The 15,185-nt window shown below is 40.9% G+C and overlaps 1 long non-coding RNA gene across 1 annotated transcript in view; it reads right to left on the reverse strand.

Annotated features, from left to right (window-relative positions):
* Positions 1-15,185, reverse strand: part of LOC129699719 (uncharacterized) — a 55,774-nt gene that overhangs the window by 13,384 nt on the left and 27,205 nt on the right. The window lies entirely within an intron of this gene.

Consider the following 15,185-nt stretch of genomic DNA (forward strand, 5'->3'; position numbering starts at 1 on the left):
CTGGCATGCAATAGCTCGATCTAGATGAGGAGAGGTTGATTGCAGACGAATCGGGTTGGGGAGGGAAAGGTGGAGATAGAGATAAAAGCTGGGAGGTGATTGATGAAATTCGATGAGGAAGGTGAGGCATGGAGTATGAAGTGGTGAAGGGAAGGATATGGCAAGAGCTGCTAAGCAAAAGGTGGATGCATGTGTGCAGTGGGGAGTCGGGAGGGTTTGAAGGTGATTGGCAAATGGAGCCAGGTAGTGGAAGGACTAGTCTGTATGTGAAATTTTAACTAGTCTGTATGTGAAAATACCAAATATTTGAAAGTGATGTTGCTGCTAAGCTGCATTGTTATCGGGATGATCTTAATTGACTGGCTTTCTACATTTTTTTCCTATTTTGAAAGAAAATGACATGTACATCGTACATTTTGATAATATTTTGCTAAATTCTACTATAAAATTCCATTCTTATTTTTGTGAAATGGTGGGTTATCCCCTATTTTTGGTAGTTTTGCCACATGTATTAGATGGCAATTGGGAGATTTATTAAACCTACATTAACTTTCTGTAATGCCGATGCAGAACCTTTCCAACTCAATTAATTTTCCCTGCCCATGCCACATACAATTTATGCTGCAGATAAACAATTCCATTTGTTGTACAATAGAGCGATGCACCAACTAATCAACAACCTCACTTTGAACCTTATTGCTATTATGTCAGCAATTTTATATTAAAAAAACAAAAACACAGTGGCCTGGAAATTTATTCACACGGCGCATTTTAATTTTCCAAACTGAGGTGCAAAATTGAACAGTGAACTTAAACTGCACTTCTGATAGTGCATTGGGATTTTGCATCATATGCTTCCATGGGCATAGAAACATAGAAACATAGAAAATAGGTGCAGGAGGCCATTAGGCCCTTCGAGCCAGCACCGCCATTCATTGTGATCATGGCTGATCGTCCCCTATCAATAACCCGTGCCTGCCTTCTCCCCATATCCCTTGACTCCACTAGCCCCTAGAGCTCTATCTAATTCTCTCTTAAATCCATCCAGTGACTTGGCATCCACTGCCCTCTGTGGCAGGGAATTCCATAAATTCACAACTCTCTGGGTGAAAAAGTATTTTCTCACCTCAGTCTTAAATGACCTCCCCTTTATTCTAAGAGCATGATTTTGCTACACAGGAATACACTGAACATCCAGCAGACTCACCAATCATCATGCAATGGACAATTTAATTTAGTTTAGATTAGAGATACAGCGCAGAAACAGGCCCTTCGACCCACTGTCCACACCGACCAGTGATTCCCGCACCTTAACACTATCTTACACACACTCGGGACAATTTACACACACACACCAAGCCAATTAACCTATATACCCTGGATGTCTTTGGAGTGTGGGAGGAAACCGAAGATCTTATAGAAAACCCACGTGGTCACGGGGAGAACATACAAACTCAGTACAGACAGCACCCGTAGTCGGGATCGAACCTGGTCTCCGAGGCTGCAAGCGCTGTAAGGCTGCAGCTCTACCGCTGCACCACCCTGCTGCCCCAGCTGATGTTGGTGCAGAATGAAACAGTGTTTTTGAGATGTGGCTTAAAGGAATACACCTTCCCTGAGTCTTTGGTAGGGAATCCAATGATGAAGGTGTCAATGGGATCAGCTTAGATGCAACAATATCATTCAGGTGGGGCCTTCCATATTTTGGAACATCTCAAACATTCTGATCCTCACCATTCTGCTGTTTGGCATTTGTTGTGTTTATTATGGTATCTATCAACATCATTTATACTGTTTAAGCTATGAGCTTCATGCAAACAGGGAATTCCATTGCTGCCTGGTGTACATAATGAAATCTAATCTGACCTAATATATCCTCTACATCAACCTGACACTGAATAGGTCAAATGCTGCTGTAGGAATATCAAATAATCTGGCTCCTCCCTACAACTAAAGGTCCGTTCAGACAGCACCTCACAGGCAATACTTGGACAGTCAAATAACAGGGACAGATTTGTATCCACAATACCTGACCTGCCCCAAAAACCACCATTTATTAGCATCCTATCATTTCACCCAGAAAACACCAATCTGAAAATGATGAAAATCCCCAGGAGATGTTAAATAACCACAATGACAGGCATTCTTCAATTGGATACTGCAAGGGCTGAAGGCCGGGTGAAATCCTGTGGACCAAAGAACAGATGTTGGGTAGTTTAGTTTAGTTTAGTTTAGTTTTGAGATACAGTGCGGAAACAGGCCCTTTGGCCCACTGAGTCCGCGCTGACCAGCGATCCCTGCACCTTAACACTATCTTTCACACACCAGGGACAATTTATATTTACACCAAGCCAATTGACCTACAAACCCATACATCTTTGGAGTGTGGGAGGAAACAAAAAATCTCGGAGAAAACCCACGCAGCTCACGCGGTGAACGTCCAAACTCCGTACAGGCAGCATCTGTAGTCAGGATCAAAGCCGGTTCTCTGGCACTGCAAGTGCTGTAAGGCAGCAACTCTACCGCTGTGCCACCGTGCCACTCCTGTAGAAAGTGTGCAGGAACTCCTGCAAATAATCGACAACCATGATTTGATTCTCCAGTGCTGTCAAAACCATCAGCTGTCTAAACACCCGAGGATTGAGAACGGAGACCTTATCAAATAGACGTAGATCGTATGAAATGGAAGGAGCACTTTGATGATCTCTTGAACTAAAATTCTATCAATGGCCCAAATAGTCTTGTTTCCATCCCACAACATAAAGTCTGCCATCGTTTTGATACTACCCGCAACCCAGTGAGATGTAGAAAAGACCGTTCCAAAGCTGCAAAATAACAAGAGCAGAATAAATCCTTGCCAAAGCAGGTAAAGGAATGAATCAGGAATGAATCAAAAACTTTCTTCCACATCTGGGAGGAGGAGAACATTTCAGAGGATATCAACGTTGCTGTAATCAGGATCATCTTCAAGAAGAATGTCCAATTACAGTCATCAGAAAGTCATCGATAGCTGCTACTGAGAAAGTTAACGCAACGGTCCTCCTCAATGGTCATCACAATGAAACAGCTCCATTGGGTGGAATGCTAGAATGCCGCGGCCTGCAGGGGCACTGTACGCAATACTCCAGGTGTGGTCTCACTAAGACCCTCGAGGAGCAAGGCCGGTAGGAGGGAAGACCTGGGGTGTGGTCTACTGCTCCCTCAAGGTTGGTAGCGGGAGGCAGCCCTGGGGCACAAAGATGGATGGGCGAGGAGAGGAAGGTCGCATCCAAGGAAGGTGATGGCTGGAGGCCCCCAGCAGCCTGGGCCTTGCCTGAATCGGGCAACCCTCATAAGAAATAGAGCACAGATTGGACCGAAAAAGTTGCCAAAACATGCGCTTCTTGTATGCAGGCACAGTAGACTATTTCTGTACACTTGCTTATCAAGGATGTGCTTAGGTACGGCAATACTGTACTGGACTTTATGGAAGAAAATAATTTCACCATGTACTTACTCTTGATAATAAAATCACCATTGAACCACTGAATGCATCAGCCACATGCCTGACACCAGACTCTCAAAACGAATACTGTATCTACTCTCAGCAACTTGAGGCAAAATGTTTGCACAATCTCCTTAAATTAATGGTACACAAAAAAGCTGGAGAAACTCAGCGGGTGCAGCAGCATCTATGGAGCGAAGGAAATAGGCAACGTTTCGGGCTGAAACCCTTCTTCAGACTCCTTAAATTAATGTTGTATCCTTCCCGAGTCATGGGAATCTCTGGCCCCTGAATGCTCAAAACAGGGAAGAGGGGTCCAGGAAATCACTGAGCACCTTGAGCCTTTACAACGGGAGCGTTATCAGTCACTGTGGACACATATGATGGAAGTGAAGGTAAGGACTCGATAGAAGTAGTGATCCTAACTGATGCATTCACTACAGATCCCCAGTCCCTGGGCAAACTGTGGCAAAGCAAAGGGCTGTAAGAAACAAAGGGTTGGCTAGATTCTACAGGTATGTGTTCTTCTGTTTGAATGAGAAAGGATAAACCAGGCTCCATTCGTGATCATTTAAAGTAAACAAAAAACAATAATCTAATGCTTCTGTTTAGATGATGCTTATCAACATCATTTAGCTTATTCTGTCACAAATTATTTTTCTGCACCCGAATTAAATTACCAGTTTACACTCGACCATACATTATATTTAATGATTTGATGCAAATCTGTTCTCCTTACTTTTCCCTCTCCCTTTTTCATTGTCACACAAAAACTCAGCAAAAACACACAATCTCTCTTTCTCATTCCTTCCCCCCTCACCCTCCTCCCCCCCCCCCACCCCCCCTCCCATCTCCCTCTCTCTCTCTCTCTCTCTCTCTGTCTGTCTCTCTCTCTGCCTGATTATGAAAGTGCATCTACAATATACTTAACTGGATCTGATTCAATTAAGTATATTCATCGACACACAGTTCAAACCCTCACAATGGTGACTGCAGCAAACGCTTTATGTGAGTGCTATGACAACATTAAAAAATCATTATTCATTTCTACAGGTTATATGATTTCTCATGCACATCGCATTATTTATTAATTTTAGTCTCTCTTTTATATTTTATTAATTTAATTAAATTATATGGATGATAGAAACTTTTCATTATGTCAAGGTTGACATTAGTTAAGGTTTCTCTCAAGTATTTTAAAAGCTGCTAATTGATATGTCACCATACAAGGTGTTTTATTGAAACCTCGTACAAAGACATAATGAGAACAAGCAAAAGGTGTTCTTAAAAATTGTATGCAAAGTAGCAGTACATTGAGCAGTGAATTCATAATTCTCTGGTAAATAGCAACTTTCCCGAAAATCAAGTTTTTTTTAATGTAAGATGTCAAGGCAGATAGAAACACATTTTTATTGCTTTCCTTTTACAGAAGAACGTCACAAAGATAGATGCTGAATGGTTGTTAGGGAAGTTTTGGAGTGTGGAACAAATAGTATGAAATTTGAGTTTAAAATAGATAAGTGGCTTGATTTAAAGAAAGATCGAATGGGTACAAATATGTTAGATGTGAATACACAGTAGAGTCATAGTCACAGTCACACAGCATGGAAACTGCCCCTTCTGCCCAACTTGCTCATGCTGACCAAGGTGCATTTATCTACACTAGTCTCACCTGCCTATGTTTGGCACATATCCCTCTAAACCCTTCCTATTCATGGGCCTGTCCAGATGTATTTTAAATGTTATCAAAGTACCTGCTTCAATCACCTCCTTACATCCACTACATGAAAAAGTTGCCCCTCAGGTTCCGATTAAATCTTTCTCCTCTCACCTTAAACATATGTCCCCTGATTCTAGATTTGCCCACTCTAGGTAAAAGACTCTGTACTCCAGGTAAAAGGCAGTAATCCACTTAGTAATTTTAAAGTAAAGTAACCCTGGTGTTATTTTTAACCTGACATTAAGTGGAGTCACATAAAAATACTTAATGATCAGACAGCATCTGTAAAATGGCCAAAAAGCTTCCCTGTTTCCCTCTTCACAGATGTTGCCGGACTTGTTGATTATTTCCAGGGTTTTCCATTTTTATTTTATATTCCCACCATTTGCAATATTATTGTTTTGTAATATTTTTGGAGTATTGTAATATCAAATTTCTGAATTTAACTGTGTGTCTCAGTCACTATCAAAGTGCAACCTATTTCGGTTTGTATTACAAGTTTATGAATGTCAATGATAAATTTGAAGAAAATAATCATGTTTTTGAAATAGTTGTGGAAGATTTAAGACAAGTTCATAGAACTTTTATCTGACTCAAAGTCATTGATCTATAACACTGCTTTTTAAATATACATAGAGTAACCAATACTTTAGCTTGCTAAAGCTCACTTCTAAATCAATGATATTTATCCAAAGACTATCCAAATAATTTATTAAGTAATTTACTAAGAAGAGCAATCCTTATTGCACTTTATTTTGGAAACTTTTTCACATATTGCCAGATTTTGTTCTAACAGTCTTTGAGGAGATCCCAGAAGTAATACGAGATGATTATATATTTTTTAACAATTCAGTACCATTCATGTGCCATGAGTAGAGCAATAAACATCTATCTCAAGGAATCTGCATTCTAATATGTGCAACCATGTGATTTCCATTGTTATTCATTTAGTAACAAGACCATAAGGCATGGAGCAGAATTCAGCCCATTGTGTCAACTATGCCATTCAATGATGGCTGATCTATTTTGCCCTCTGAACCACATCATCCTGTCTTTTGCCCATAACCTTTGATGTCTTTGCTAATCAAGAACCTATCAATCTTCACTTTAAAAATACTTAATATCTTGACCTCCACAGCCTGCTGTGGCTATGAATTCCACAGAGTCGCCACCATCTGGCTAAATAAATTCCTCCTCATCTCCATTCTGATGACACGTCAATAGACAATAGACAATAGACAATAGGTGCAGGAGTAGGCCATTACGCCCTTTGAGCCAGCAATGCCATTCAATGTGACCATGGCTGATCATCCACAATCAGTATCCCATTCCCTGCCTTCTCCCCATATCCCCTGGCTCCACTATCTTTAAGAGCCCTATCTAGCTCTCTCTTGAAAGTATCCAGAGAACCGGCCTCCACCGCACTCTGATGCATAGAATTCCACACTCACAACTCTGCATGAAAAAATGTTTCCTCAACTCCGTTCTAAATGGCTTACCGCTTATTCTTAAACTGTGGCCCCTGGTTCTGGACCCCCAAAATCGGGAACATGTTTCCTGTCTCTAGCGTGTCCAATCCCTTAATAATCTTATATGTTTCAATAAGGTCCCTCTCATCCTTCTAAACTACAGAGTATATAAGCCCAGTTGCCCCATTCTCTCAGCATATGACAGTCCCGCCATCTAGGGAATTAACCTTGTGAACCTATGCTGCACTACCTCAATAGCAAGAAGGTCCTTAAATTTGGAGAACAAAACTGCACACAATACTCCAGGTGTGGTCTCGCTAGGGCCCTATACATCTGCAGAAGGACCTCTTTACTCCTGTACTCAACTACGCTTGTTATGAAGGCCAACATGCCATTCGCTTTCTTCACTGCATGCTTACTTTCATTGACTGATGAACCCAAAGACCCCCAGACCCTGTTGTACTTCCCCTTTTCCCAACTTGACACCATTTAGATAATAATCTGCCTTCCTGCTTTTGCTACCCAAGTGGATAACCTCACATTTATCCACATTAAACTGCATCTGCCATGCATCTGCCCACTCGCCCAACCTGTCCAAGCCACCCTGCATTCTCATAGCATCCTCCTCACAGTTCACACTGCCACCCAGCTTAGTGTCATCTGCAAATTTGCTAATGTTACTTTGAATTCCTTCATCTAAATCATTGATGTATATTGCAAATAGATGCGGTCCCAGCACCGAGCCTTGCAGTACCCCACTAGTCACTACCTGCCATTCTGAAAGGGACCCGTTATTCCCTATTCTTTCTTTCCTGTCTGCCAACCAATTTTCTATCCGTGTCTGCACTCTACCCCCAATACCATGTGCCCTAATTTTGCCCACTAATCTCCTATATGGGACCTTATCAAATGCTTTCTGAGAGTCCAAGTACACTACATCCACTGGCTCTCCATTGTCCATTTTCCTAGTTACATCCTAAAAAAATTCCAGAAGATTAGTCAAGCATGATTTCCCCGTTGTCAATCCATGCTGACTTGGACCGATCCTGTTAGTGCTATCCAAATGTGCCGCTATTTCATCTTTTATGATTGACTCCAGCATCTTCCCCACCACCGATGTCAGGCTAACTGCTCTATAATCCCTCCGTTTTCTCTCTCCCGCCTTTCTTAAAAAGTGGGATAACATTAGCTACCCTCCAATCCACATGAACTGATCCTGAATCTATAGAACATTGGAAAATTATCACCAATGCATCCACAATTTCTAGAGCCACTTCCTTAAGTACCCTGGGATGCAGACCATCAGGCCCTGGGGATTTACCAGCCTTCAGTCCCATCAGTCTACCCAACATCATTTCCTGCCTAATGAGGATTTCCCTCAGTTCCTCCGTCACCCCAGATCCTACTATATCAGGAAGATTGTTTGTGTCCTCCTTAGTGAAGACGGATCCAAAGTACCTTTTCAACTCATCTGCCATTTCCTTGTTCCCCCCAATAAATTCACCTTTTTCCTTTTGTTAAGTGTCCAACTTTGGTCTAATTTTTTCCTCTTCACATACCAAATGACGCTTTTACTATCCTCCTCTATATTCTTGGCTAGCTTACCTTCGTACCTCATCTTTTCTACCCGTATTGACTTTTTAGTTTATCTTCTGTTCCTCTTTAAATGTTACCCAATCCTCTGGCTTCCCACTCATCTTTGCTATGTTGTACTTATACTCTTTTATTTTTATACTGTCCCTGACTTCCCTTGTCAGCCATGGTCGCCCCTTACTCCCCTTGGAATCTTTCGTCCTCTTTGGAATGAAGCTGTGCTCTCTGTTCTACACTCTCCCATCACTCGAAACTCCGTCTAGGACATTCATTATCCTGAGTAGGTTTCAATGAGAATCCCCCTCATCCTTCAAAACACCAGCGAGTACAGGCCCAGAGCCATCAAACACTACTCATACACTCAGAGAATGGAGCAGCTGGGCTTGTACACTCTGGAGTTTAGAAGGATGAGTGGCATTGTCATTGAAACATATAAGATTGTTAAGGGTTTGAACACGCTAGAGGCAGGAAACATGTTCCTGGTGTTGGGGGAATCCAGAACTAGGGGCCACATTTTAAGAATAAGGAGTAAGCCATTTAGAACGGAGACGAGGAAATACTTCTTCTCACAGAGAGTGGTAAGTCTGTCGAATTCTCTGCCTCAAAGGGCGGTGGAAGCAGGTTCTCTGGATGCTTTCAAGAGAGAGCTGGATAGGGCTCTTAAAAATAGCGGTCAGGGGATATGGGGAGAACGCAGGAACGGGGTACTGATTTGGGATGATCAGCCATGATCACATTGAATGGCGGTAGTGGCTCAAAGGGCCGAATGGCCTACTCCTGCGCCTATTGTCGATTATCTATTGTCTATTGTCTACATTAAATCAATCATCCCGGGATCATTCTTATAAAACCTTTTCTGGACTCTCTCCAATGCTCGTGCACCCTTCCTCAGATCTGGGGCCCAAAAGTGCTCACAATATTCCAAATGTGTCACCAGTGTCTTATAAAGCTTCAGCATTACATCCTTGCTTTTATATTCGTCACTTCAAAATGAATGTACATTGCATTTGCCTTCCTTACCATCGACTTAACCTGCAAATTAACCTTTTGGGAGTCCATGCACCGGCACTCCCAAGTCCCTTTGCACCTCCGGTTTCTGAATCCTCTTCCCATTTAGAAAGTAATCTATTCCTTCTGCCAGAGTGCGTGGCCATACACTTTTGTGACGTTGTATTCCATTTACTATTTCTTTGCCCACTTTCCCAACCTGCCCAAATCCTTCTGCAGACTTCTTGCTCCCACAACACGAATGTTTCTGTTCATGAACAAAAGACAATAGATGCAATGGGAATCCTCTGTGTCTTTGGCTGTCTTATCACACTCTCTTTCTAAAGTTAGTACAACTTGTTAGTGGGTATTCTGCTTGAGTGTTTTAAGATTTGCGGAAATTCCTGCACAAAAGGGTTGGAAACAATTGTCTTAATATAGTTCAGTGGAACAATGTAACCACTCTGGATGCATACACCACTTGATAGACAACCCTGCTATAAATATAACTGTCAAGCTTTGCACTGGTAAACCACCATGGAGAATACATTGGTCTGCAATTTTATATATAAACTCCTTTAAGTTTATATATACTGATTAAAACTAAGTAGTGTGCCCTGAAATAAGCATGTTTTTCTCAAATTATCATCCATGGAGATTAGGTCATTCTTATGTTATAAAAAAATTACATCCCAAATCAGGAGGTTTTTAAACATTTCCACATCATTTTGAACTAAATCTACAATATGATATCACCATGTCCCATTCATTCAAGCATTGTGACAAGGAAGATTGGAGTAAATCGAACGGTACAATGTTACAGGATAAGATTGAACTGCTATACTATTTTACTTCACACAAAGTTTACTTCACATCGAGTTTGCAGATGACACTAAAGTGGGTGGTATTGTAGATAGTGAAGATGGTTGTCAAAAATTGCAGTAGGATCTTGATCGGTTGGCCAGGTGGGCTGAGGAACGGTTGTTGCAGTTTAATACAGAGAAATGTAAGGAGTTGCATTTTGGGAAGATGCATGTGCAGGACCTACACAGTGAATGGTAGGGTTTTGGGGAGTGTTGTAGAGCAGAGGGATGTAGGAGTTCATGAAATAGTTCACTGAAAGCGGCATTACAGGTAGTCAGGGTGGTCAAAAAGACCTTCATCAGTCAGAGTATTCTTGTATTCTTGTATTCAAATTTTATTGTCGTTGCCTCACTTTGAGACAACGAAATGAATTTCCCGTACAGCAGTATCGTTAAAAAAAAAATCACAAGAAAAATAATAAAAATAAATAATAAATAAATAATAAAACATATGAGGCCAAATAAAATTGTGTTCAGAATTTCCGGGCACAAACACAAAAAGTTACAACACAAGATGTTGTCAAGCTGGACGGCCATCCGTCCAGTCGGCACAGAAGATATAGTCGGGGAGCAAGTCGCCGTTGCCCGATGTTCAGGCCCTCGGGGGCCTGAAACTATAGAGAGAGCTTTGAGTAGCGGCCCGGACCTTCTGAGACTGCCGGAGTCTGCATTCCTGAGTCCGCTGGCCGTGCTGGGAAGAGTCAGGGTTGTGATCAGCGCCGCCCGCGTTGGGAGTAGAGGTCAGGATGTCGGTGCAGGAAGTTGCAATGGGTACGGCGACCCCCGGTAAGGCATCGCCAGCCCGCGATGTTCCAGCGCTGTCCCGAGCTCCGGTCGATCCCGGCAGGAGGGCAATAGGTTAGGCCGGGTAGGGGAAAATATTTAATAGGACCCGACTCGAATAATAGTCGCGTTTTCACACACAGGGCTGGTGGGTATGCCCCGCACCGAGCCCTCTTTGGAGGACAAAAAAACACAAAAAAATAGGTTTTACATAACAAAATAAACAAAAAAACAAAAAGATACCGGGCTGTAGGTGGAGGCTGCTGGCACCAGCGCCACCGGAAGTACAAGAAGGAGTAATTGGAGGAGGTAATTGAGGCAGGTAGTATCACAATGTTTAACAAATTGTTGGCTAGAGAAGTTGGGAGTTCATGTTGCAGCTGTATAAGACTTTGTTGAGGCCACATTGTGTTCAGTTCTGGGCACCGTGTTATAAGAAAGATGTTGTCAAGCTGGAAATGGTGCACAGAAGATATAGGAGAATGTTGCCAGGACTCGAGGGCCTGAACTACAGAGAGAGCTTTGAGTAGGGTAAGACTTTATTCCTTGGAGTGCAGGAAGATCAGGGGTGATCTTGTAGAAGTCTTGAGAGGAATTGAATGGGTAGACACACAAAGTCTCTTGTCCAAAGTACATCGAGAACCAGAGGGCATAGGTTTAAGGGTAGGGGAAAATATTTTAATAGGACCCTAAGGGGTAACATTTTCACACAGAGGCTGGTGGGTATATGGAAAGAGCTGTTGGAGGAGGTAATTGAGGCAGGTAGTATCACAATGTTTAACAAACATTCGGACGGGTACATGAATAGGAAAGGTTTAGAGGGATATGGGCCAAATGCAGGCAGGTGTGACTAGTGTAGATGGACATGTCTGTTAGTGTGGGCCAGTTGGGCTGATGGTGCCTGTTTCCACACTGTGTAACCCTATGACTATAACTATGACATATGTTATAATTTGAAGTATTTATACATCAGGAACAATAAGCAGTTATTTGAGCAACATTGACATGCTATACATTATATTAAATTCAATTTCCTTTGTATAATGTTTGGTGTGTGCATATGGAACATATGTTTTAACGTCATTTTATTCATGATTCTAAGTTTTTTATGTAAACATTTATTGTATAGCCAAACATGCATAATGGTGATTCATGCTATGTGTTGTGTTGCCATTGGTGTGTGCATATGGAATAAGGCCTTACAATATGTGTGATTTATAACTGCATTGGTATTTAGCAAGTAACTAAATTGAATTGGCCAAACTGATATGGAATTCCACCAAGGTCATAGAGTGATACAGTTTGGAAACAGGCCCCTCTGCCCAATTTGCCCACACCAGCCAATAATGTCCCAGCTACACTAGTCCCACTTGCCTGCGCTTTGGTCTATATCCCTCCAAACCTGTCCTGTCCATGTACCTGTCTAACTGTTTCTTAAATGATGGGATAGTCCCAGCCTCAACTACCTCCTCTGGCAGCTTGTTCCATACACCCACCACCCTTTGTGAGAGAAAAATTTACCCCTCAAATTCCTATTCAATCTTTTCCACTTCACCTTGAACCTACGTCCTCAGGTCCTCGATTCCCCAACTCTGGGCAAGAGACTGTGCATCTACCTGATGTACAGTATTCCTCTCATGATTTTGTACACCTCTATAAGATCATCTCTCATCCTCCTACGCTCCATGGAATAGAGACCCAGCCTACTCAACCTCTCAATATAGCTCACACCCTCTAGTCCTGGCAACAACATAAATCTTTTCTGAACCCTTTCAAGCTTGACAATATATTTCCTAAAACACGGTGCCCAGAACTGAACACAGTATTCTAAATGCAATCTCACCAACGTCTTATGCAACTGCAACATTGACCTCCCAACTTCTATACTCAAACTCTGACTAATGGTCAGTATATGAGGATGAACATAATTTACCATTAACCCAAAGTCAACATTTGGAAACCAAATCAACTTAATATCTTGATAATTATTTATGCGTAGGAATGTCAAGTTAATAATTAGCTTGAGCAGGAATCTTTCCAACATGTTTTCAGCATACAAGTCCTAGATTATATTCATAGAAGAACCATGATAAAAAATGCAAGAAAATAGGTAAAGTACTAGCTGATATTTATAGGGGATTCATAAATATATAAATTGGACTGATGATAGCAAAGTAGGAAATGTGACCTTAATATTATACTGTAGAGTAATGAAATATGAATTGTGCAGTTGTCCAACATGTATAGCATGAATTGCCATTACGCATGTTTGGGTATATAATTAATGCTTACATAAAGAACTTAGAATCATAAATAAAATAACATTACAGCTATTCATGTTTCATAAATCCAATGACATTTTTTGGACGTGTAGCCAAGTAAGTAGCTAGAATTGGTGCATATAATTTTAAACTTTCTGAAGGCGTTTGTGAGGCTTTTAAGCAAGCTCCTGGGTTAACAAAATTAGCCCACCATCTGGCTTGACATAGTAAGTAAAAGGCAGTGGTAAATGGAATGATCTCTCTGGCAAGCGCTGTCTCGTGGAATTTTTTTTGTGTTCGTGCCAAGTCCCCGGTCATTTATTCTATTCATAGACATGGCCGAATGTTACCGGACAGCAGAGAAACAAGTCGCGTAGACCAACAAATGTACACTGGTTTTATTTTCAACATAAACCACTTAATCCATTTCTACTGTTCTGTTCATTCACTGCTCTCATCCTTTAATTGATCTAATTTCTCAAGCCACTAATTGCCATTTAAAACAAAATAGATGCTGCTTCAATGACGACTAATGGTGATGAATACTATATATTTACCACATTCCACATAAAGATTTTTTTATAGTCCCAGTTTAACTCCTTGTGATTATCTTAATTTTATATCACCCCAAAACACCAGATTAGCAGAGAAATTACTTTTCTTGCAATCCTTTATAACCTAAATCGCCAACTTCCAATTCTCATTACAGTTACACACTCTTACAGTATATCTGCTAAATCTATAAAATCTCATTTCTACAATTTTTAATTTTTTTTCCAAGAACTGGGTACCCAAATAATACATAATACTTCAATAATGGACCAATGTACTGAAATGTTTAAGTTCCTCTAATTAATTTGTTTTAATGAAGGTCCTGTTTCACCAACTGTGCGATACACATCTAATTTAGTCTGTGCCTCTACTCATTTAAAATCTAACCAGTTATGATGCATTTCTTTTTCCAGATTACCATCCAAATGATACTGTTTAATCTCTTTCTATATATTACTGTATCTGCCATGTATCTGTTTCCCATTAGTTTATCTTGCAAGTGTTCAGAATTCGTACAACAATATTTCATTGCTCTTCTGCCTCCTCCTGTCCCTCTGTATCAAGATTATTTCAATAATCTTCTGTTCAGATCATTTTGATCTGTTACAGATGGAGGTGAGTACAGTATACATGTACTCACCAATTCCTTTAACCCAAGAAACTGAAACTGTGAGCTACACTTTACTCTCGATACTCCAATGTATCCCTATCCAAGTTAATTCCATAACTATTCATTACCCACTGCTTATTTAGAACTTAATTTATTTTACTTTTTTTAATATATATACTAACTGGGTGTGCTTAATTTGTGTTTTCTTCAATTGTTTAGTAATATTATAGATTTTAGAAGAATTACTAATTCACCTCCTCATTTAACCCTATCTCTAACTTTTAGACTTAGCACAGCGTGGAAATGCCATTATGCCCACCCAGTCCATGCCGACCAGCGATCAGCTCATACACTAGCACTATCCTACACACTAGGACCAATTTTTTACAATTTTACCTAAGTCAATTAACCTATAAACCTGTATGTGTTTGGAGTGTAGGGGGTAACCGGAGCACCTAGAGAAAACCCACACGGTCACAGAGTCTCTGGCACTGCAAGGTATAAATTACAGTTAATGATTTTATATAAATTTGGTATGAGTCTGGTATAAACTTTTTCAGAGGATTTTGGTATATTATTTATCAAATTTACTTGGAATTTTCAAATAAAAACAGCCACGTCCCAGTTAATTTTTCATTCTTAAATTACACGAGGCAGGATAGGGAAGGCAGTCAGAACCTTTTTTCCAGGGTGGAAATGTCAAGGACTAGAGGGCATAGCCTGAAGGTGAGAGTTTAAAGGAGGTGTGTGTGCGCAGTTTTACACAGAGAGTGGTGGTGCCTAAAACGCTCTCAAGGTTGGTGGTGGAGGCATACAACAGTGCCATTTAAGAGACCTTTAGAAAGGCACATGGATATGGAGAG

The sequence above is a fragment of the Leucoraja erinacea genome, chromosome 8 (genome assembly GCF_028641065.1).
Source record: "Leucoraja erinacea ecotype New England chromosome 8, Leri_hhj_1, whole genome shotgun sequence".
NCBI classification, from domain to species: domain Eukaryota; kingdom Metazoa; phylum Chordata; class Chondrichthyes; order Rajiformes; family Rajidae; genus Leucoraja; species Leucoraja erinaceus.